This window comes from Ambystoma mexicanum, chromosome 10 (genome assembly GCF_040938575.1).
Source record: "Ambystoma mexicanum isolate Mex_15411 chromosome 10, UKY_AmexF1_1, whole genome shotgun sequence".
Classification (NCBI taxonomy): Eukaryota; Metazoa; Chordata; class Amphibia; order Caudata; family Ambystomatidae; genus Ambystoma; species Ambystoma mexicanum.
Genome location: NC_090932.1, coordinates 931,665,093 through 931,688,521, shown reverse-complemented (window position 1 = coordinate 931,688,521; position 23,429 = coordinate 931,665,093). Strand labels below are relative to the sequence as shown.

At 46.5% G+C, this 23,429-nt stretch overlaps 1 protein-coding gene across 1 annotated transcript in view; it reads left to right on the top strand.

Moving 5' to 3' along the window:
* Window positions 1-1,808: 1,808 nt before the first annotated feature.
* Window positions 1,809-23,429, top strand: part of KCNMB2 (potassium calcium-activated channel subfamily M regulatory beta subunit 2) — a 775,451-nt gene continuing 753,830 nt past the window's right edge. The window contains exon 1 of the mRNA XM_069618700.1: window positions 1,809-3,143. The gene's annotated coding sequence lies outside the window, so the exon portion shown is untranslated. The remainder of the gene's footprint in view (window positions 3,144-23,429) is intronic.

Below are 23,429 nucleotides of genomic sequence, written 5' to 3'. Positions count from 1 at the left end.
TATTAAAGAAAGTGTGCACTGGTGAAAGAGTTCAACTAGCACTAGAGCAGGCACATTCAGGCGATGAAACAGTGGGTGCTGTGAACAAACACGGCATTACAGAAAGTGTGCACTGGTGAAAAAGTTCAACTAGCACTAGGGCAGGCACATTCAGGCTATGAAACAGTGGGCGCTGTGAACAAACACGGCATTGTAGAAAGTGTACACTGTGGAAAGAGTTCAACTAGCACTAGGGCAAGAGTTCAACTAACACTAGGGCAGGCGCATTCAGACTATGAAACAGTGGGCGCTGTGAACAAACACGCCATTACAGAAAGTGTGCACTGGTGAAAGAGTTCAACTAGCACTACGGCAGGCACATTCAGGCTATGAAACAGTGGGCACTGTGAACAAACACGGCATTACAGAAAGTGTGCACTGGTGAGAGAGTTCAACTAGCTCTATGGCAAGAGTTCAACTAACACTAGGGCAGGCTTGTTCAGACTATGAAACAGTGGGCGCTGTGAACAAACACGCCATTACAGAAAGTGTGCACTGTTGAAAGAGTTCAACTAGCAGTACGGCAGGCACATTCAGGCTATGAAACATTGGGCGCCGTGAACAAACACGGCATTGCAGAAAGTGTGCACTGGTGAAAGAGTTCAACTAGCACTAGGGCAAGAGTTCAACTAACACTAGGGCAGGCGCATTCAGACTATGAAACAGTGGGCGCTGTGAAAAAACACGCCATTACAGAAAGTGTGCACTGTTGAAAGAGTTCAACTAACACTAGGGCAGGCGCATTCAGACTATGAAACAGTGGGAGCTGTGAACAAACACGCCATTACAGAAAGTGTGCACTGTTGAAAGAGTTCAACTAACACTAGGGCAGGCGCATTCAGACTATGAAACAGTGGGAGCTGTGAACAAACACGCCATTACAGAAAGTGTGCACTGGGGAAAGAGTTCAACTAACACTAGGGCAGGCGCATTCAGACTATGAAGCAGTGGGCACTGTGAACAAACACGCCATTACAGAAAGTGTGCTCTGGTGAAACGGTTCAACTAGCACTATAGTAGGCACATCCAGAGTATGCCACATTTTAAACAGTGGGTACAGCCTTCCAAAGGGGTGGGGAGCGGGGGGAGAGGGATGGGGGAGAACACAAATGAAAAACTAGAAAAGAAACTCAATCAGTTTTACAGAAACCCTGCACCAATGCGCTGGAATTTGCAATAGGCAGGCGCATTCAGTGTAGCAAACATCAGCCATTACAATTACAATTAAAAAAATTAGAAAAAGACAAAAGCAGTGTTATAGAAATGTGCACCCGTGTAAGTGCAGTTAGCCTATGGTGCGAATTGGCCTTGTTCAAGAAGCATATTCATCCAATTAATTGCTGCGCCACAGCAAAGGACTAGAACACGCGTTGCCCAGGTGCAAAAATGCTACTTGCACCTGCACCATTGCAATAGTTCTGGAAGACACCACGCAGGTGGCAACAGTGAACCTTTAACGTAACATAATGTAACATACCATATTCAGGGCAGTGCTTTTGTCTGCAATGGTAGTTTACTGGAGCATGCTCACCGTTGGGACTCGTGCGTATGCGTGCTGCAGGGACTGACATGTGCAAACAACCGCTTTATTTATAAATCGAAAACACTGGCGTTCCTTGCACATTCAATGTAAGAAAAAGTTCAATGCAACTGTAATTGCTACGTGTACGAGGCAACCTATCGCCGCCCTGTTACACCTTAGAAGCAGCCTATGGGAGGTCTGATGTCAGAGCATCCTATCGATGGGGAACACATTGCAGAGGTCGTGCACAGCCCGTTCGTGCACGGTGCAGGGAGGAGGCTGTAGCGCTCCTCTGGGTGCCCAGCGCCCTGCTTTGAAAGTGATGTGGTGCTGAGCCGGGGCTCTGCTATCTCCTCCATCTCCCACACCGGGAAAGGTTCGAGGAAGCCGAGTCATCGGTGGGGAGCAGCCCGTTTCCAAGGAGATGAATCAGAGACTGGCTGGTGCGCGAGCCAGACGCTCTGTCTTCTTCTTAATTCACAGGCGTGTGCGTTTCTAAAAGGAAGCGGGATTGCGTCCAGGCAAACCGAGCTCCACGAATCAATGCTTCCGACAGCTACGGCTGCTCTCATCCGTCTCCAGCCAAGCAAATTAGACGACTGCGCTTGTGTCGAAGGTGGATCCTGCTCAGCTGGACACAAAATGCAGAGGAGGGGGTCAACTGCTCTTCTAGGGATGTAAATCCTGTCAAGCAAACGCTGTCTCGGATAAGGGAGTCTGTCTTGAGCAGGTTGCAGGCAATCGAAGAATTTTCACCGTGGATCCAACGAAATGGTGTGATATTGAGCCAGCCCTGGGTAGGCATTGGTCCGCATGCTTTGCTGCAGCGCTGGTCTTTCGGAAGTGAAGGTTATGCCCTAGGAACCCCTGTCGTTGCTCTCCCCAACGGTGCGTTCCAGAGTGAGGGCTAAATGGGTCAACCGCCCCACTTCCACAAGATCAGAACACCTTTGGTCTGCGGGATCAAGAACGCGGCTTTAGGATCCGCGGTGTCGTATGGAGACGCCGGCCAAAAATGCGTACGCCTTGGTGCTTCCGAAGAAATAGATCAAGGGTCCGCCGCAGCATTCATCTCGGAATGCACTTAAAAGTTACCAGTGCAGAGAAGGCTGAAGTTTAGCCCAGCTAATTGGAGTGGCAGCAATCACTATGGAGCATATGTGCAATTCCGCCAGTCAAGGATATGTGAACAATGATCTGAGGAGAGCGCGGCACTTTCAGAAATATGGAAATGAGGGCTTTGTGAAATAAGAGATTGAGGAGAGTATCCGCATTTGCATTTTCTCATTGGCCACATGGCTATCAATCACTTTCTGCGCCTGCTAATTAAGGGACACTGAGTCCCGCACAGTCGTCTACGTTCCTACGGACAAGTCAATGGAATATCGACACCGCTTAACCGAATACAAGGTACGGAGCCGCCCCCAGAGGGAGATAATGCTGGAAATACAGCTGACTTTGCAAGTACTCCATTTGCCCAATGGTGGGAATTAAAGAAGCGTGAACCTGGAAGGGGCAATTTCTTCAGGTCAGAGGCATCTGAAATTTGCCCATTGGATTTAGCCACTCCGCCGTTGCTAAGGTAACGTGATCCATTACATTGTCGAATAATTTGTCTGAGAAAGTGTTGAGATATATCTGTGTAACCCCCAGTGGATCATGCTCAGATAAGAAAGCACTGTTCTTTGAGCTTACAACGTGACACAACTGGTGGGGGTTTTATTTCAGAAAGAATAGCATCATTACTTGGTCAGCCATAGATGTGTTAGCATAATTCAGATGGTCGAACCTCAGCACTGTTTTTACTGTGTTCGAGAATTATAATTGCAATGAAAGGGTCTTGGGCTGAAACACTTCAGGTGAACTTTGTGCAAGTGTGAAAATAAAATGGAATCACTTTACTGCGATTAGCAAAAGTTCCTAAAGTGCAATTATGAAAAGTTAGCAAAGAGGTAGTCTCCTGAAATCACCTTATGTATGAAGAGGATGTTTAAACTAAAACTACATATGCCTAATGCCTTCTGGCAACTTAATTTCTTTTTAACTTGACTACTTTCCAGGTTAAAAGTGTTGTTTTCAAAACATGCCAAAATATAGCTTAGTCACCCCTTTTTGTCTTCAATAAAGTTTTTAATTTGCAGTGGGTTCCTCAACTCTGCTACTTTGTATAGAACCCCCCCCACCCCCGCACACATAGTCCCCGCTGCACCTGCCCCATACGGTGGTATTGGAGAAGTCCTTGAGCTCACACTAGCAGCAGATGATGTGTCAATACTGTACCCAAGGACTTGCAGCGCTGAGTGGGGATATCCCGGCTGATATTCCTTTAAGCTGGGGGTTCTGCTTGTTACTATCAAGGGGCTGCGAGATCTCAGATGCCGACTTAGCAGAATAGGCCACACGTACCTCTTTTCCAAACCTCTTGCGATTGCCTTCCACTGACCCCCAAAAGTCATCACTGTGGTTTTGCAGAATTGGTGATTGATGAATGCAATACTTTGGGTATGATAACATGGACACACATTTCTGAATAATTTGTGAAGCCTTATTATGGGGAAAGACATAGCAGGGCAATGAGTAATCACCCCACTGAGGATCCTGCTCCAATAATGTGGGCTATATTATAATGATGAGTCCATGCTGGAGACAATAAATAGCACTGCTGGGTGGGAAGGTAAATATTACCCTGGAGATTTGCATCATTTCCTGATATTCGGGTCAATGCCAGCAGTTAAAGACATTTCCACTGGTGGCTATGGCGTACTGCCAACAGGAATACATGCTGCCAACCATCGCCCATGTGATTGGCTGCTGCAGAGTCCCTCTATCCCAATAGGATCCACACTTCCACCATCTCCTGAGTGTTCGGTGGCCACAACTGACCTGTGCACCAGGTGGAGGCGACTGGTCATAGTTTTCGCTCATGTTATGCCTTTCCTAGTGCTCACCTTTTGTTCAGTGGTAATTGCCACTATTTTCAGGGGGTTTACTTTTCCCAAGTGGGAATACCCACTTCAACTGCAATTACTGGCCGTGACAATGCACTCATGGACAGTGGTCATTTTATCGCCAGTGGTAACTTGACGGATTCCGTTTCACCATACTCCCTTCTGTGATGGATACTATTTTTTCAATATGATGTGATATAATATGTTATTTATAACGCGCTTAATATCCAAAGGTTTCTAAGCACGGACCCGGGGATCGAACCTGTGGTACTCCGTGAGAGCACGTTGCCCATTAGCTATCCTCCCGAGACTATATAACTGGCAATAACTACCACTAATGGCATTGGTTTTAAGACCACACCTTCTGCAATAAATCCCTCCACGTACACAGATCCATCAACACTGTGGGGGAGGATCAAAACCTCAACCCACTTCTGATGTCCATTAAGGCAGAAACAAATCTGTGGTCGCCTGTTATTACCACCCGCAGGGGACATGACTTAACACTTCAGACTGCCTCTTATAGGACTTGAAGGATGGGTTCCCTTTCCATAGGGTTCTCCTTTTGTAATGGTAAATAAAGGTTAAAATATAAATGCATTCTTATTATACAGCAAAGATGTAACAGCCGTCAGGTAAGCATAGTGTTTGCATGGCCTACCTGTCGTGGAACAGTGTCTGAAGTAAGACAGGGTGCCAGTGTAGGAGAGACTGAGGACAAGCGGGCAGAAGCTGGAAGAAGGATGCTGGAGAGGGGAAGAGATGGCAGAGCCTGGCACGAATGGGAGCAACGTTGATCCCCCTCTGAATACAAGCCTTCACCAGTGGATGTGACTTAGTGTTTGAGGTAGCCGATATGCTAGCTCCCCTGCACCGGGTGCTAATATATTATCAGCCCCTCTTGCAAAGTTTGCTTGATAAAAAGAACAGCCCATCATTCTCATATCATTTTTCCTAAGGCCACAGTCAGTTGAGCTGATGACACCTTTAGCATCTAGATGTGTAATGAACTCTGCAATTCTTCAGCCACTGCAGGTCTGAGTGCCTTCTCTACCCTAGCCTGTTTATTGGCCATGAAGGACTGGACCCTTGAGAGCAGCCTTTCATTGCATGCAATGGTGGTTGCTTGCATTAGCGAGATGATCCTCTGAGTAGCCACTTGCTTTACATCTTGGGCACGATAGCATTTGGCTTCCAGTTCCCGAGCAGGTGCCTTGTGGAACGAAGCTGATCTGTTTTAATGTTCCTTTAAAGTCTAAACGGTGCGTGAACCGGTAGCTCCCAGTCCATTCTGTTTGATAATCAGTTCCCACAAGCTGTGAATCAGAGAGGTGGGTGAAATAGCAGAGGAAAGAGACTTGATATTGGTGAGAGAAGACTCGGTTGTGCATTAACAGAGTTTGTCCCACCTGAGGGACAGAGAATCCATGAAACTACCTTTCAGTGGATTGGTTGGAGGCATCACAGGTAGAAGGGTTTGACTGGACTGGGAAAAGTGAGATAAATCAATGGTAGCATGGAACCAAAGAGTGTACAACACTATGATATGTTAGGATATTTCTAACACTCTTAATACCCAGAGGTTTATAAACACGGACCGGGGATCGAACCTGTGTTGCTCCTTGTCTTCTTGCTTCCAAGGCGAGCATGTTGCCGCTGAGCTATCCTCCTGAGTAAGAGTCTACAGTCTTCCTTTAAGCAGAAGCACTTGCACTGGATCTATCCATACTTGTTATTGAAATATGCATTTTGAGTGATTGGTTTAACTGTTTCATGAGTGGGTCTCATGGACACCAGGTTACATTGCTTCAGATAATGGAAATTACGCACAATCTTCTCTTTTCGGCATGACTCTCGTAGTGTGATAAGAAACGGCACGTTTTTATGTCATAACACCGCTGCTATCGATTAGTTGTTCCATGACACTCTGGCACACGCTTCACGTTCCTTGTTTCCACTTAATCAAAGCATGTGTTTATTTATGTGTTTACTTATTTATTTATTCATTATAGATCTTTGTGACTTGTACATCTGATGGCGTTGGGTTGACTTTTGCGCAGGTCGTGTTCGTTTTATAACGGCCTCTTCGCTCAAGACCCGCCAAGACAACCATAGTAAAAAGTAGTACAATCAAGGTGCCAAGTAACTAAAAAAAACTGGTAAAATGTAGAAAACCATGGTTTAAAGACTCAAAATGAAAAGGCAGTAGCTAGGTGGCCATGACGTCCAGAACAGTTTGGAGGTAGCTTTTTATACTCTGTGTCCACACAACCGATAACATAACGAGAACAGTAGCAAAGTCCCGTCGAAGAAAAGTCCTGCATGGAGGAGCAAGGGAGGAAGAGAGAACAAGGAGTGGACCTAGGCCAGTTGAAGTTCAACCTCGGAGTTATTGAAAGAGCTGAGGGGTTTCCAGAGATATCAGACTGCTCATTGCTGGCCAATACCTAGATAAGATTGATGTGAGAAGGTCCTTGGTGCAAGGTGCCAGTGTGGCACCTGCAAAGTGGCTGTCCCGACATGGGTGGCCATGGACCCATTTCTCCATGGCTGCTCTCTACCAAAGGTTGTCTGTGGAAGATGGGCATACCACAAACTGGACCCTGTAGTCTGTGATGGTGTTCTGCAGCCACCCCATCAGAGCAAGACTCTGACTGGCAAACCCAGAAGGCAAGTGTGTACAATACCCAGGGGGGCGGTGCAAAGGGCCGCAGGTGAAGTGCACCATCCTACAGCCATAGAAGCTGCACCTATCCCTCAATGGCAGCTGCTCCTACCTACTCAGTGCCCATCTTGACAGTGTCTCTCATCCATTCACTGGATATCCAGTGTGCTGCTTCCAGTCCAGCTGTCACTGGGAATTGACTGACAACTCCTCAACCTTCTGGTGGCCAGAGTGTGTGATTGTCTAAGAAACATGAGAGGAAGTGGGTAATGTATGGTGAAAAGGTCAGAAACGAGGGAAGAGTTGGGATGGAAGTTCAGAAATGAGATCCCAGCAGGTGGATCAGAACAAGAGTCTACTCATCAGCTGTGTCCACTTCAGCTGATCTGCTTCTTACCTAAGGGAGGCAACGTCTGGTGGGTGGGCAGCTTCTGCTGGGGCACCAGCATTCTAAATGATACAAGGATGGTTGCAGGTGGTGAATATTTTCAGTGGATGGGGCATAAACATCTTCCAGAATTAGTTTGAGTGACTGACATAGTTAGGGAGCGAAACATATTCTAGTGGGGCATGAGGGGAATCCTCCCCAGAACATATTTTTAACATAAAGGGATGAAATGGTGCATTTTGGAGGACAATGTGTGAGAACAATGGATACAAGCTATTTGAATAAGTTATTTTAGGTAACACGTGACAATAACAATAGATGGCAGGCCACCAACAACGCACAGGAGCAATTTACAACATTTCTATGATAGCTGAGTCCACAATATATGCAAGCATCGCCATTGGAATTCATGTTCCTGATGCTGTGGTCACAATATATGCTGCCATTCCATTTCTAAATCACATTCATTGTGCTGCACCCATAATAAATGCCAGTATTGCTACTGTAAATCACTTTCATGGTGCTGTGTCACACTATATGCCTCATTGCCACTGTGAATGACTTCCATGATTCTACACCCATAATATATGTCATCTTCGCAGGGGTAAATTACCTCCCTAAAGCTGTACTCCACCACCCCCACAATATATGCCGCAGACAATACTGTAAATCAATGTCAAGGTAGTATACGCACGAGATATTCCAGTATTCTTTCTGTAAATCACTTTGATGATGTCATGCACATAATTTAAGGGAGCATTAACATAGTCAATTATTTTCAGAAGCCTTGACCACAATATATGCCAGCATTAGCATTGTTAATCATGTTCATGATGCTGCGACCATAATTGCCACTGTACATCACTTTGATGTTGCACTCGCAATATCTGCCAGCATTGCCAGTGTAAATGACCTTCATGGAAATGTGCACACAATGTAACCCAAAAAAACATGGAAATTCACTTTGATGATTTTTTGACCCCACCCATAATATGCCAGAATTGTGACGGCGTTCATAATACTGGTATGCCCCCTGCCATACAAAGCACATGCACCAATTACACGTACACAATCACTCAGTCATGCTCACACTCACACACACACACACTCACAGAAACATACATACAGGCTCATATGCACAGACTCACTCAAGTTCAAACAAACTTTCTTTAAGACTCTTACAAAGACATAAATGTATACACACTTTGAATAAAATTCAAACACACACATACAAACACATTTTACTTACCCTCACACTCATGATCTGTTGCTTCAACCTTCAAGTTCTCTTCAGTGTACTGGGGTAAGGGGCAGCAGGGCTCACCATCATGCTGCAGTACCAGGACGCAAATACAAGGACATTTTGGAAGCACAGGCAGCAAACTCTTGGTTGCCTTGCAATGTACAGGCTGCAGGGCCCACTCAGCAGCTCATTCCAAAGCACATTAGCACACTGCAGCAGCCTAGCAGGTGGTGGCGGGGTGCGTCAGGGTGGAGGAAGGTTCCTAGGGGGTAGCAGCACCCCTTCCCCGTGGCTCTGGGACTGCTTTAGGGAAACTGGAGAGAGTAGCAAAGGGCAGTGCCTTGGTAAAGAAGAAATTCATTTTTTTTAATGACTGCACTTATGCGAGAGGTTAAACAGCTGGTTTTCAGTGATCAAGTTTAACAGTCTACTGAGTTGAGAGTGCTGTCTCAGTTTGGTGAATAACCTGGTTCAGGGCCCTGTAAGTCTTTTTGGGCCAAGCAGAGAGTTTAGAACTCTAGCTGTTGCTTCTTCCTCAAAAGGTACAACATGCTGAATCCTGAGGCGATATCATGTCATCAATTGAGACTGGAGATGTGGCTGGTGGTTTATTGTGTAACTGATTGTAGCTGGCACAGGGTTTTATATATTGGCTTGATCCCAATGAAGTGGCCGAGTCAGTGCTAGGCTCTGTGAAAGGAAGGATACAATTCCAGGATTCGTAGTGCCTATCAAACATTTATTTCACATTCATTTATTTAATTTATTTATTTATTTCATTTATTGCTTTTATAACACGCCCAAACGCTGGGGTTTCACGGCATAGTAACAGACATCTTGCATGTATGAACAAAATAGGAATACAATCAAAAAGCGACAATACATTTGCGCATGGGAACAAGCAGAAATCCCACTTCATAACAGTTTACATTATACAGTAGGACAATACCAGGAGTGGAGCGTAAGGACAAGATGGTGATGGGGTGGGCAGCCCTCGTTTTATCTGCCAGCTCTCAAGAAAGAAAACAGTATACAAAGCATACAAAGTTTGGAGATCAATGTTTTATTTAGATGGAGGGGGTTGGTATTCACCCAGTTCGTGATATTTTGACATTCACCATTGCCTTATGTGGTTTTAGAGGTAGGTTAGACTCATCAGGTTAGTTGTGGCCCTGCACCTTTGCATGTCACTGCAAGCTTTTTGAAGCACTGTTTTCTTTCTTGAGAGCTTGCATCAGTGTCCTTTAATTACAAGCAAAGATAGTGGCAGCTGTGTCTAATGAGGTGATGCAAAAGTCGATTCTTGCCATTATTCTTTACTAGACAAAGCAGCTGTTTCAATATGGCTAACGGTGATGCACTGCCTTCTGATAACCGCTGAACTAACAATATGGCAAACTGTTGCAGAGGCATTGTATTAACATAATGCCTAAAAACGTTCACTTCCATTTAATTTAGTCACAATACAATAATACTCGGCTCGGCCCACAGAAATATCTTGGGAAGGCTACGTGTTAACACATTTTCATAGTCGGGTATCTGAGTATAGGGGATACCTTGGATGTCATAAACCAGAAAACTGGAATTCCCAACCATAAGAATTCATGATTTAACCATCAGTCAGTACATCTTGAAAAAGTTCATGCTCTATGCATAGTCCAATACAAAAAGGGTGTAATTTACTAATGGTGTTCTTCCAATGTAGAGTCGCGGTCTATCTTAACGCTGAACAGACGGTTTTAGTACCTAAACACATGGTTCGAAATCAGTTTTGGCACTTAACTCAGAAACAAAATCTGCACTATGCAAATCAATTTGTGTTTCTGTGAATCACATTGCAATATTAAAGAAAACAAATGTACTGCTGTGAAGGATTGGCAACTCTTAAGGGTCTAGAAGTCCTGGATTTTGTTTATTTCCTCCTATCCAGACCCCTTTTCAGCAAACTCCATGCCAAAAACATAGTATGCACCTGTGCCCAGTGGCATCAGTATCCTGATCTGCAGCACCTGCTCTCCAGTGCACAAAGCAGGTGCAGAGGTCACTGGTGCCCTCTGGACAGCTTCAGATACAGCCAAGTCACTTCAGCACAGGGGATGCAGTTCAAATATGGACCTCGGTTTGCAAACTATAAATGATAAGAAATCACCACCCTAGCTGCAGTTATCAACTTTAAACATAAGCCATAACCAAGTTAGTCTGGCAGAAGGTATTTCAAATAAATATTTAATCCACACCTGAATTTGTATCATACAAGTAAAAACACTGTGAGCCAGGCCAGCTATGGACAAGCTGTGTGTATTCTACATAGACTGGTTCTCTCCACTTCAACCAGCAGGGCAGGAGCCTGTGGCAGTTGCTTCTCTTTTGATCCTTTGTGAGACCAAGTAACACCCCTCTCTAGCAATACAGCCCTTCGGCAGGAGCTGTCCTGGGAAAAGGGAAGCAAAGGGCTCACTCTTTACAAAAGGACCAGCCTCACACCAGGGTGTGGCATACCAAAGGACCTTTGAGGCTATGGGTCTCATGAGGGGGTGGGGTTAGTGTGGCCAGTGGGAGGTCAGCACAAATGGGGATGGGTTCCAACAACCTGTTTCTCACAGCACCCCTCTTTCCTTCCTGTCTCCTACCCATGCTTTAACAGAAAGCATTGTGAGTATGCTGCCAAGCAGGCAAGGCCTAACTGTCACAAGATCAGGGGTTGGAGACCTTAAAGGAGGCCTGCTCTTGTCCAATAAACGGTGAACCTTTGCCCATAAAAAAGGGGGTCTCCCACTGCTTCTTTAATTTACTTTGGAATCATCCAGGACTGAAGGAAGAATTCCTTAGGACCACTTTTTTGAAAGAGTTGATCTTTCCAAAGCCCTCCGCCATTCAGGTGAAGAAGGAGAATTGCAAGGCAAAGGCAACTTTACTTTGGTACAACACTTACTGACAGTTTACTGTCATTATTTACGTTATGAATTGGATGCCTCACCAAGGCATGCTTACCATCAATGGTGGAAAAAACACAACCCGCTAGCTAAAGAGAACGTGCCACGTACCCTGCTGGATGCTCAGAGTCCAAAAAGCCATGTGCGTACCTGTGTGGCTGTCAGGGTTCCAACGTTGCACTCCAGGTGCTGCAAAATAGTGAGTGATAATAAGGACAAAAAAAGCAACCAGTGAAACTAGAAGAACCTAAGCACGTGATCAAAACATAGGTGGTTTGCTTAGTTATGGCGGTTGCAAGGCGATCGCCAGATTTAGCACATTGGAAGACAGGTAAATATTGAGATGTGTGGGAATTGTGTAGCGGAAACTTGCAATACCTCACAAGCAATGGCGCGAATCACAAACAAATAAGAGGAGAGAGAGAGGGGGGTCTAGAGAACAAGGGGCGGCGGCGGAGAGAAGGATTGGTACCCAAAGCTACCTCTCAATGTCACCCTGATAGGTAGATGGAATGTGAATGGAAAGCGAAGTAATGGCATTGATTACTCAGGCATGTACAAAGACGGCGTTCTTTCAGCTGCAAGTCAAAGCGAATTAGGGCTGGGCAGCGTCTAGGAAAGTGCCCCGCCTCTGAAATCACGCAGAATTCAGTTTCAATGGATAATGGCGGAAAGGAGCTGTTTTTATCGAATTAATTTGAGTGAGGTTGACTGAGAATGTTTTGTTTTGTTTTGTTTTACGTTTGATGAGACACTGATGCAGTATAGAATACGTGTGACAATGCAAAAGCACCATGTGGGATTTACGAGCAACCTGAAGGGGCTAAAAAGTTCAGGCAGAGCTGTGTAATGCATTCGGAAAATGACGCAGAGCAAAGCTAAAACTGAATGGCGGGGAAAAAAAAAGTCTTATATTAAACCAAGCGCATAGAAGCAACTTAGATACATATAGACATACTCTAATAACTATGGTGTTGGCGCGACTGGCAATGATTAGCCCCTTTTTATTAACCCCGCGGCAACAGTATCGTCTGGCAGTGGGTGACATCTCCAGCAAGAGGGGAGGGTGTGTTGATGAAAGAGAGTGTGTCTGAAAGAATGCAGCGTCATATGACATCACTTCCTGTGATGCCAATAGGTTTCACAGGGTCACTTCTGCTCCCTTCCTCTCCCTCTTCAGCAATTCTACTGAGGAAGAGTGGTGAACAGACATCTCTACCTCACCCTCAGTTCTCTCCTTTCTGCAGTCACCCACTCTTGTAAAAAGCACCGATGATGACACTGTGGTCAGGGGGTGGGGAGGGGGGGGGGGATAGCGCCAAATTCGAGTGAGACACAATCTTACTCAGTGCTTGAAATGGACATCATTTACTGTGGGATCCCAGCAGCGGGAGGAGAGGGGGCGGCGGGAGCGAGTTCGGGGGGAGGAGGGGCGGGGGTGTGTTTGTTGTCACCCCCACCTCCACCCTAATAAACATTTGCCTCTCAGAAGATGAATCCCGAACAGCTGGAAATTGACCCGGGAGAGGAGCGTTTTCTACAATGTTGATGTCAAAGTATGGAAGGTGCCCACCTTTTGAACCTAAAAAGCTGTATTTAAATAGTGCATGCAGAGTACAATCCTAACCATCGATTTCACAGGCATCCAGATCAGACTGTCAAATGGACCTGTGGGTACATGTCTCGCCCCTGGTCCTAAAGAGTTTGCAGATTTGAAAGCAGCCTGAACATAAACCAGTTGGAGGGTGGATATGTAGCTTTCCAGGAGAGATTTTTTTGGGTGGATCCTGGACCCGGAAGAATCCGGCGCAATGCCAGCTCTGGTCGCAGCTAGAGGTGATGTGGTCATGCATTGCAGTGGTCTCATCTCCCTCTCCTTCCTGGGAAGGCAGCTGCTCGCCCGCTCCCTACCCTGACTGATTGCATCCCTGCCTTGGTTCTAGTGCGTCTGGAAGTTTCCATGTCGTCTGTTGTGCGACATTCTGTTTTGGCTTGCTTGGCTGGGTTTCAGTTGTACAGTGCCATCTTTTTTGGTTTAAGCTGCAAATCTAATTTCAGAACCATATGCCGCAAGTAAAGAAACAGCTTTGCCAAGAAACGCAAATAACATTTTTTTTCAATTACAAACACACAACATCATATACACTCACAGTTTATAATCTGCAGTTATTCTTCCGAAAATATGGTTATTAGGAAGTTATTTAAACTCTATTTTTTCATTTAAAAAGAAAAATCTGCTAGGTTACTTTTTTTTTCCTGACAAACCAACTGTGCCAAGAACCTCAGTTCAAAAACAGCGCCGCAAAAACCCTCATTAAAATATCCCCAGTGAAGCCTCTTAAGTGACATCACCAATGACATCGGTGGTGGGGTTGTCTTTGTGTTGGAAGCAGTCCCATAAGAACCAGGGAGTCCCGCCGTCCGCTGACAATGTACCAGGTTTACGGAGCAGCCCCCCAGAGGCAGGCATTGATGTCAGCGCCAGTGGGAGCCAGACCACCCAGGTAAGCTCCTGTCATCTCCCTGCTTAGGTTTTCCTGAGTGACGCTCCAGTTTCTTTCACTTAGACGCAAAAAAAAGAACCTGCAACAATTGTCCCGTTTAATTGCTTTGATAATCTTGTCGATTGGAATCTTCCCATGTAAGGATGATGTTTGATTTGCTGCAATGTGGTAGGGTTTGTGTGAGCGTCTTTCTGAGAGATGCCACCAGTGCTTAAAGTGGGCCGGGGCCGGGCCCTGGCAGTCTCCAAAAAGTGAGACTGAGCCGGGGCACTGCCGGGGCCCCCCGATCCCACCAAGCCACGGCGGGTGCATCTGCCGCCACAGACGCGACGGGAGATGAGCCCGCCGGCCGCCCATCAAGAAGCCAGGCATGGCAAGTCAGGCAAGCCTGTGACTGACAGACCTGCCAGCCAGTCACAGCTTGAGCGACGCTGTGACTGGCTGACACTTCTGCCAGTCACAGCTGCCTGCTGCAGTGCTGCCGGAAGAGCACTTAACTAACTTCCTCCTGCAACCCCTCGCAAGGGTTACCAGAGGAAGTTAGAGAGTCCCAGCCTGGGCAACCCAAATAAAAGGGTTCGCCATGGTCGCTCGCATTTCTCATTTCTTACCTTGGCTTTGACACTGGATTCTGCGACGGCGACGACCACCAGCACCATCCGACGCGAAGGAGAAGGAGAAACTAAAAAATCACAGTAAGTGACTGCTGCCACTGGCTTTGCTGTTCCTTGCTGCAGTTTCAACTGGTCGAGGTTCGCACTTCAGTGTGTTCACCTCGGCCAGCTGAAAGTGCTTTCATGCTCTGTATTTTTCCTTTTTTCGAATTGTTTCCTTTACTTTTCTGTCCGCGCGTGTTTGCTTTGATTTATTTTCCTTGATCTAAACGTTCTGCGGTTTGCTCCCTCGCATTGTACAATGCGAGGGAACAAACAGCAGAAACTAATAGAGTTTTCCAAAAACGTCCCTCAATCGTTTGTAGCCATGACATATTCTCTTTAGACATGCTCTCTAACCCATAGAAGATGGCAGGGCAACAAAGACTTTTTAGAAAGGCGAATCATGCTCTTCAGCTAGTTGCCCCCCATTCGTTTTGTGATGTTGGCTATTAAGGCTGTTAGTTGCATCGCTTTGGTCTGCCTAGTAATAATACAGCCAGAAAGTTGTTGTCTGACACTTATTTCAGAGCAAGGGAGCCAAAACGCAACCCTGCCTGATCCCCCCCCCTAATTGTCAGCACAGGGTTTGTCATCTCTCCCCCACCCTCGAACATTACCTGGTATGGTGGTATTGCTGTATAGTACCTTGAGAAAATGCAATATATCCAGTGGGCAGCCATAGTTCATAGATTTTGGGAGAGCTTTTGCCTGCTTATCAAATCAAAGGCTGCTTGGAAATCTATGAAAAGAGCATATAGCCTTGGGTTATTTATTCTGCTTGCTTTTCATTGAACTGGCCCATTAACCTAAGGTTATGTGTTGATGCCGACCCAGCCCTGAAGCCTGGTAGGAATTTATCCAAAAGCTGGGCTTCATAAACGCATGTTTGGAGTCCAACAAGGAGGACGCAAATATTTTCCCTGTTGTATCAAGCATTGACAAACGTCTATAATCTCTGGGTATTGCCCTTCTTGTAGATTGGTAGCAAAATTGCAGTTTGCATTGTACAATGCGAGGGAACAAACAGCAGAAAGTTTGGAAAAAGGGAAGTTAATGAAAGAAAATGCATGCGAGCCTCGCACGCATTTGCTTTCTTTTATTTTCTCCTTTCCAAACTTTCTGCATGAAGAAACGGCGGCAAAGCAAAGATTGTGAATGTGGGGGGTGAGGGAGGGGTGACTCAGTGCGTGTACAAAATACACCTTTCATTATTTCTTTAAGGTCTGGCCATTTCATCTGTATTGTGTATATATACAACCTAGCCAATTAGCAAGCATGAATTGTATTGTGTGTTTTGCAGTTCATTAGCAGAATTGTATTTTGATGTTTAATGAAGTCTTCATTTCCTGGAGCTATTACTACCTAATGGTATGCCAATGTTATGATGCAACAGTGCACAGAGGCAAGGACTCACTGCTAAATTCTAAACCTAATCTCATGGTCAAATGGTTATTTATATAGCACTTTTGGTAAAGCGCTGTACATAAAACATATTTATCACAATTTTTCGCCAAACCGAAGTTGCCACTCCTTATCGACCTCGGAAGGCTGAGTTGGCTTTTCTGGGATCCGAACCTGCAAACTACATGTCGCAGCAATGAACGCTCAACCAGCTGAGCTATTTTATTGGCAAACTTTGACTCTGCGCAAGCACCACCTAACATAATGCTAAAAATCAGTGTGCACAGACGCAGCACAGCAGGTAGGGAAGATGCTGGACACACAATGGGTTGCATCAAGTTATAGGACGGTTCAAGCTGTTTGGAACTGCTTCCCTGCTTTGTGCAAGCATTTCGGAGAAGCTGCTAAGGATCTCTCAAGACCCACAAGGGACAGAAGCAAATATGACGGTCTGCTTAAGAAGCTTACCTCCAACTCTTTTGTGAAAGATTTAGGGCTTATATGCGATGCCCTTCAAGAACTGAAAGACTTGTCTCTGGCTCTTCAGAGCCGGGATATCACAATTGTGAAAGCACACAGACTCTTGGTGGGGCAAGTCCGGAGATTCTGTGCAATGAAAGAATCTCCGGGGGAGTTTGCTTCTACTGCTCAGAGTGCAGTTGAATGTGGACACTTCAAGGACGTTCATATTTCCCAGGGAAGGGCAAACTCTGTGTCTCTGAATGAAAGGCAATTTTATGAAAGCCTTTCAGTTAACCTTGCCAAAAGGTGTGCTCCAGACTTGGATAAAGAACTTGTAGCCAGTTTCAGTGTCTTGGATGCAAAGAATTTACCGAATGATGAAAACATTGTACTTTATGGTGAAAATGAAATTCAAAGACTGTGTACGAAATTTCAGCTCCCAATCAGAGACACCATCCATGCCTTCAGGGATTTTAAGGACTTTGGTGGCAAAAGGTGCCCTGAAGCATTTAGGGCTTTGGTTGCTTGCATGGAAACGTTGCCCGCAAGTAATGCAGATTGCGAAAGGGGCTTCAGCGCCATGAATTTAACTGCTTCGCCAAGCCGAGCATCCCTCCATGTGGCCACTATTTCCTCATGTTTATGGCTGAAACTTAATGGCCCTCCAGTAAAAGCATTTAAGCCATTGTCCTTTGTGAAAAGCTGGCTGGCAAAAGGGAGACGAACAGCTGAGGAAACGCACTGCCAGCAAGCTCATGCAAAGAAGGACTCCATTGAAGATTATTATGTGGGGTTCTGGGAAATTGTCAAGTAATTGTTTACACATTTGAATGCACCTGCTAATGTACTTCCACACCTATCCTTTTGTCAACGGCCCAGTTAAGGGTCCAATAAATAATCACCTTGAGCTTTGATTCGTTATACTTTAAGCCATGTAGCAAGCAGTCTGTTACACAATATGTACTTAGTAATGTAGGCCAGACCAATTTTACCATGTCGCCTTTAGGCCCCGCCCACCAATAAGGCCACGCCCATCATGTCTTAGGCCTCGCCCCCAAAGGAGGGCCCCCCCCTCAGTTTCTTACCCCACTTAAAGCACTGGATGCCACAAACCACTGACTTTGTGGAACAAGGACTGGGTCACATACATTGCACCAATGACGAGCAAATTTGCACCGGGGTGGGAAATTTAGCACCAATTTTTGCACTGACACAGGAAATGTGCAAACTCTAGTTCTTGCACTCTGTAGTCAGAGCAGGCATCAGTAATGCACTGGCCAATCAGTTCCATGATATTGTAATCGGTGCAAATCTCAGCACAGAATTGCCCATCAGCTGAGCAAAATTGCCCAACAAGCAGGCACAATTGCCTGTATATGTTGCACAATGATCCAGGCCCAGTGCAATCAGCACCATGGCCAAGATTCATGGAATTATGTGCGTGTAAAATGGGGATTTGCGCGCCATTGTGCCCCCAAATCCCTGCTTGACGAATGTGGATTAGCGGGCAGAATGGCCCGCAATTCCCTTGTTTTACACGCAAATAATTACATGAATCAGGGCCCATGTCTCTATTTTTTTTTTTAGTAATGTGCAGTTTAAAGGGCACCGCCAGTGCAGGAATCTGGGCACTGGACAACCTTTGTTTCTAATTGCCTACCATGCTCTAGGTGTGCAAAACGGGCGTGCAAGTGGAAGTCAATTAAGCGGGATGGCATACGCATGGGGTGTTCCGCAAGATGCTCCTACCTTGCTCGCTGCTCTGCATCACTAATTCGGATTTGGTCTTGTGGTATTATGAAGCTATCGGGTGAAAAAGGTCCTCTGTTCCTTTAAGTGAGAAGCCCCTATGTTGGGGGCGTGTTCCATGATGTAAGGAGTGTTGGCGTGAGTACGCTAGTTCCAGTTTGTAGTTGAATAAAGAAGGCTGTTCCTTAATCCCTCTTACTCCGCGTCCTTTATATGTGTATGGTAAACCCAGTCCGGGCAACAACTGGTGATGAAGATCTCTCCCGTGAGTCGGAGTCCTTTCCAGCAGGTGATACCACCTCGCTTGGGTTCATATGAGCGGCTGGTGATCCCACTGAGTCACCGCCTTGTGTTCCATGGTGTTGCTCTCTGATTACCGGTGACTGGCGATCCTGCCATGTCACATCCTTCAGCGACAGCCCTAATTCGGATCACAGATGAGGACGCGTCTGTCTCCGGCACTGGCAGCTCACCTCCGTCCCAGAGAGCGCGCGTCCAGAGACACTGCACATAACACGACTGACAGCAGCATGCATGCGGCCAGGGCCGTAGCCACAGAAGAGCACAGCAACCGCCATCACCCGCCTGCAACTGTGACCATGCATGCCTCCACCCGCCCGCTACTAATAAGAAACAGGGGCCTACTCATGCAACGACGGGAGCGGCCACAGGAAGTCTAAGCAGGGACTGCTGTGACCGTCTCCACCCAGCTTCAACGGGGACGGCGACCGCCAGCTCATGCCTACCCATGCAGCACAGCAGAGAGGCTGCTGGAAAGAAGCAGGGCCCACCCACACATCTCTACAGAAAGGCTACCAGAGGTCAGTGCACCACCATACCCGAGGAGCAGATTCACTCATCTACGGCTCCTCCTAGGTCTTCTGGCACAACGCCATACGTGCCTGCCACAGCCCAGAGCCCGTGTTGTATGCCTCCACTGCAGTTTCTAGTGACTCACACGTGCAGTGCCACTGGGAAGCCCTCTATCCTTTACCCACTGATGAGCCCATTGCCCTAGAAGTATTTCACCCAGACATCAAGGAGACACACTGTTAAGGGGACGCTTCAGCCACCATGGGCAAACCTGCTTCACCACCCTCTGCATGCAGCACAAAGTCTATCCTGCTGCGTATTTCCCTCCCCTTTTCTATGACTCCACAGGCCAATAGGGGTCTAAGGTGGACCAAATGGATGGAGGATTTCTACCACTTTGTGAGGGGGTCTGGTGAGCGGGACTCACCGCATCTGCAAGATGTCTTCCTCTATCTACTGGGGGGGGGGGTGAAAACCATTGTCAAGACCATCCCAGCAGCAGACCAGCCTGATTTTGCTGCCCTGATTACCACCCTTGACAGGCTACTCATTGAACTGAATAGGGACTATGAGAGACACCTATTCAATCAGTGCACACAAAAACATCAAGAGACGGTAGACGAGTATATAACCCATCTTAGAGTCAAGGGAGCCCACTGCCAGTGTGATGCCTTCTCCCTGGATGAAGCCATACGCTTGCGGATCAATGAGGGTTGCCTGTCGTCTACACTCAAGAAACAACTGTTAAAAAAGCCCCTCACAATCCTCGAAGTCAGCGAACTGGCGAGAATCTTTGAGAGGGTTGATGCCCAAGCCGCCTCTATGATAGGGGCGTCAGCACCTAACCATGACAACACAGAACTCATAGCTGCACCTCAGCAGGAGCCCTGTGACCGGGTGAGCGGGGGGGGGTTCATACTCTATAGACAATCCAACCTTCCAGGACCCAGACAACAGAGACAGTGCTACCGCTGCGGCATGGCATTCCCCCATTCTGGGTTGTGTCTGAATCTGTCGCAAAGGAGTGCTAACTGTGGAAGAGAGGGACATTTCCAATCTGTCTGCAGGGAAGGGCAACCGTTTCCTACCCCGAAACCCCAGGTGCCCACCAGAATGCCATACCGGCCACCAAAACCACCATACTTTCAACACAGGTTCTACCACCCTAACCAACGGCAGTATGTTTGCGCCATTGATGAATACCAATACCCAGACTAATCACAAGACTACGGATACCAGGAGCAACCATCCCGCATGGTGGATGAATATGACAGACCCCCTGAGGGATACCTAGAAGAGGAAAATCAATACACGTACATGCCTCACCCGGGGACCCATACTATGACCAAACGGCACAGGATGAATATTTCAACCTCATCCAAGACAGTGAGGAGGTGAAGGAAGCCCAGAGAATCCCTGTCAAGATGGGCAACAGCCTTTTTCAATTTCTAGTAGACTCTGGTGCCACTGTGAACATCCCGGGGTAGCAGGAATATCTGAGAATACCAGACACACCACCACTGGAGAGGACCCACTCCCGGATCTTCCAGTGGGGTGCAGCAAAGTCCCTTCACGCCATTGGCCACTTCCAGCGCCGCCTCCTCCTTAAAGGGCGGCAGGCTGACACAACCATCCATGTCATCTGAAACCCCACCAAGGGTCGAGGTTTCCTCAGCTACTACACAGCCTCGTGCCTCGGGCTCATCAACATTCACTTCAGTGCTGATGATGTGATAGTGTTGGCTGCCATCAGCCACAAACGAGAGGACACTGTTAGAGCCATTGCTGCTGGTGACCCTCAGGAACTCATCACCAAACACGAGATTATGGAGAGGTTCCCCCAACTCTCCACAGGCTTAGGAAAACTAAAGGGCCCACCGATCAAGTTACACATTGATCCATCAGTACGGCTTGTCCTGCAACATCCCAGGTGCGTTGGCTTCCATCTTCAAGCGGCAGTCTCCAAAGAGCTCAACCAACTGCTCACGGATGGCATCATCGAGCCAGCCACCGGGCCGACTCCATGGGTATCCCCCCTGGTCATTGTGGAAAAGGAGGGTGGGAGGCTGCACCTGTGCGTCGACATGAGGACCGTGATTGGCGTGTGTATTTTTGATCTTTCTCAGGAGATCTTTAGCTCTCTGCCAGAGCTTTTGAAGACATATATTAGAGAGGTCCTGGGTGTCTATAACCTGCTCCATGCTGCAGAAAAAGTGCATCATAGCTAAAGCTCAGTTATATTATATTATAGATTGTGCGTGTTGATGTTGTTGGGATCACTATTAGTTTTACTAATGTTTATGGCTGTCACAGTTTGTGTGGTTAAAGAATTAGCCCATAATGTGTTGGGAGCCTTGTAAACAAGACTTTTTGTGGGTCTCAATCCATCCTGTCCACCATAAAAACAAGCACTAACTAAGCCAATAAGTCTGGCTTTGCAAATGTAAAGGGCTGGAATATGTGTGTTGATGCTTTGTAAAACCACCACAATACAAATAAAAGCCTTACGCCAATGCTTCCTTTTTGAGAGATTGATGTCGAGACTGCAAGGCCTCAGGTAGAGACAAATGGTTCTTATGTGATTTTACCTCCGCCAGCACCAACAAACGTTTTGCGGTCTTTCACAGCGAACCATGCACACATGCTGGTCAGTACACCCAGTGCACATCATGCTATATGGGACCAATCTCTGCATCCATTGCAAAATCTAAACCTTCTGTGAACTGGACCAGCAGTCATAAATTCATTGAAAATATTATCTTGCACTCGTGAATCACGCGGCAGGCAGTGATTTGTACATATGCCAGGACAGTTGGTCTGGGGCATAAATTGGCTCGGTCACCAAGAATATTGTGGCTCATAGTCACACATAGAAATTCATAGCTTTTGTGAAAGATTGCTTTAGTAGTACTCAAGGAGGAGTTTCTTGCAAATACTACATTTCAAAGCATATTTGACTAATACAAAATCTAATAGCTGCATAATGAATTCACTCACACGTGTCCGCTTTGAGCAACAACAAAAAAACATGCCCACACGTGCATGTTGGTGCCTGCACTTCAGGCGTTTCCCTATTGCCGTATTGGCCAGTCCGAGCTTGTAGGCCAGCAAAGAATAACAATAATTCAAAATGGACAAATCTAAAAAAGGGTGACTGTTGGTGTATCCTTTTCACCCTGTTCATATAACTATGTATAGAGGGTAGTGTATATTTCCACAAAGCATTCCTTCAAATATAAATTAATGTGTTTTTACAAGCAGATTCACAATGACTATGAGTCACATTATTTTAATTTTATTTTGATGTTATTGTTTAAAGCGCGGACCTACCTCGAGATCAGTGGAGCCCTATACAGAGTGTGGGTAGCAGGCATCTTTTAACAGTAGTGCAGTACTGTGATGTATGTGCATTGGTGTGTGCATCCATTGGAATTAGTCCTTGGTCAGGTGTTGTTGAAAGAGCTATCTTTTGAGAGATTTGCAGAATTTCATTATTTTGGGGGCATTCCGAGCAACACCGGGGTCGATTTCGAGAGTGTGGGTGCATGACAAGAGAAGGATTGTTTACAGGTCCTCTCTTTGCGGGCAAGTTGTGATTCATGACGGTTAGTTGATTTGCTGTGCGAGAAGCGGTTGCCACCATATATGTGGAACTTAGCCGCCAGGTACGCGGGTGTGCTACTCGTGACTGCTTTGTAGATGATACATGCTGTCTGAACAGTATCCTGCCTTGGAGTGAAAGCCAATCTAGTTTGTGTAGGATGGGGGTAATTCCATCAAATTTCCGTGCTCCCATAATAAGACGTGCTGCAACGTCGTGGGCTACATTTAGGGTCAGCCAAGTGAGTAGCTGGGAGCCCTGTCAGGAGAGCATTTCCCCCATCAATGTGTGTGTTCACAAGGGCCTGCACTACGGTCCAGAAGTCCTGCTGCAGGATGAAGGGTTTGATTTTTCAAAGGGTAAAGTTTCTGAGCCAGGCTATTTCGGCCTTCTTGGCTATGTGTTTATGGCAGGACAGATTACTGTCAATGGTGAAGCCTAAGGATTTAGCTGAGTCTGAGAGTTGTGGATCACATCCTTCTAGGTGCATTAGGACTCAATGATG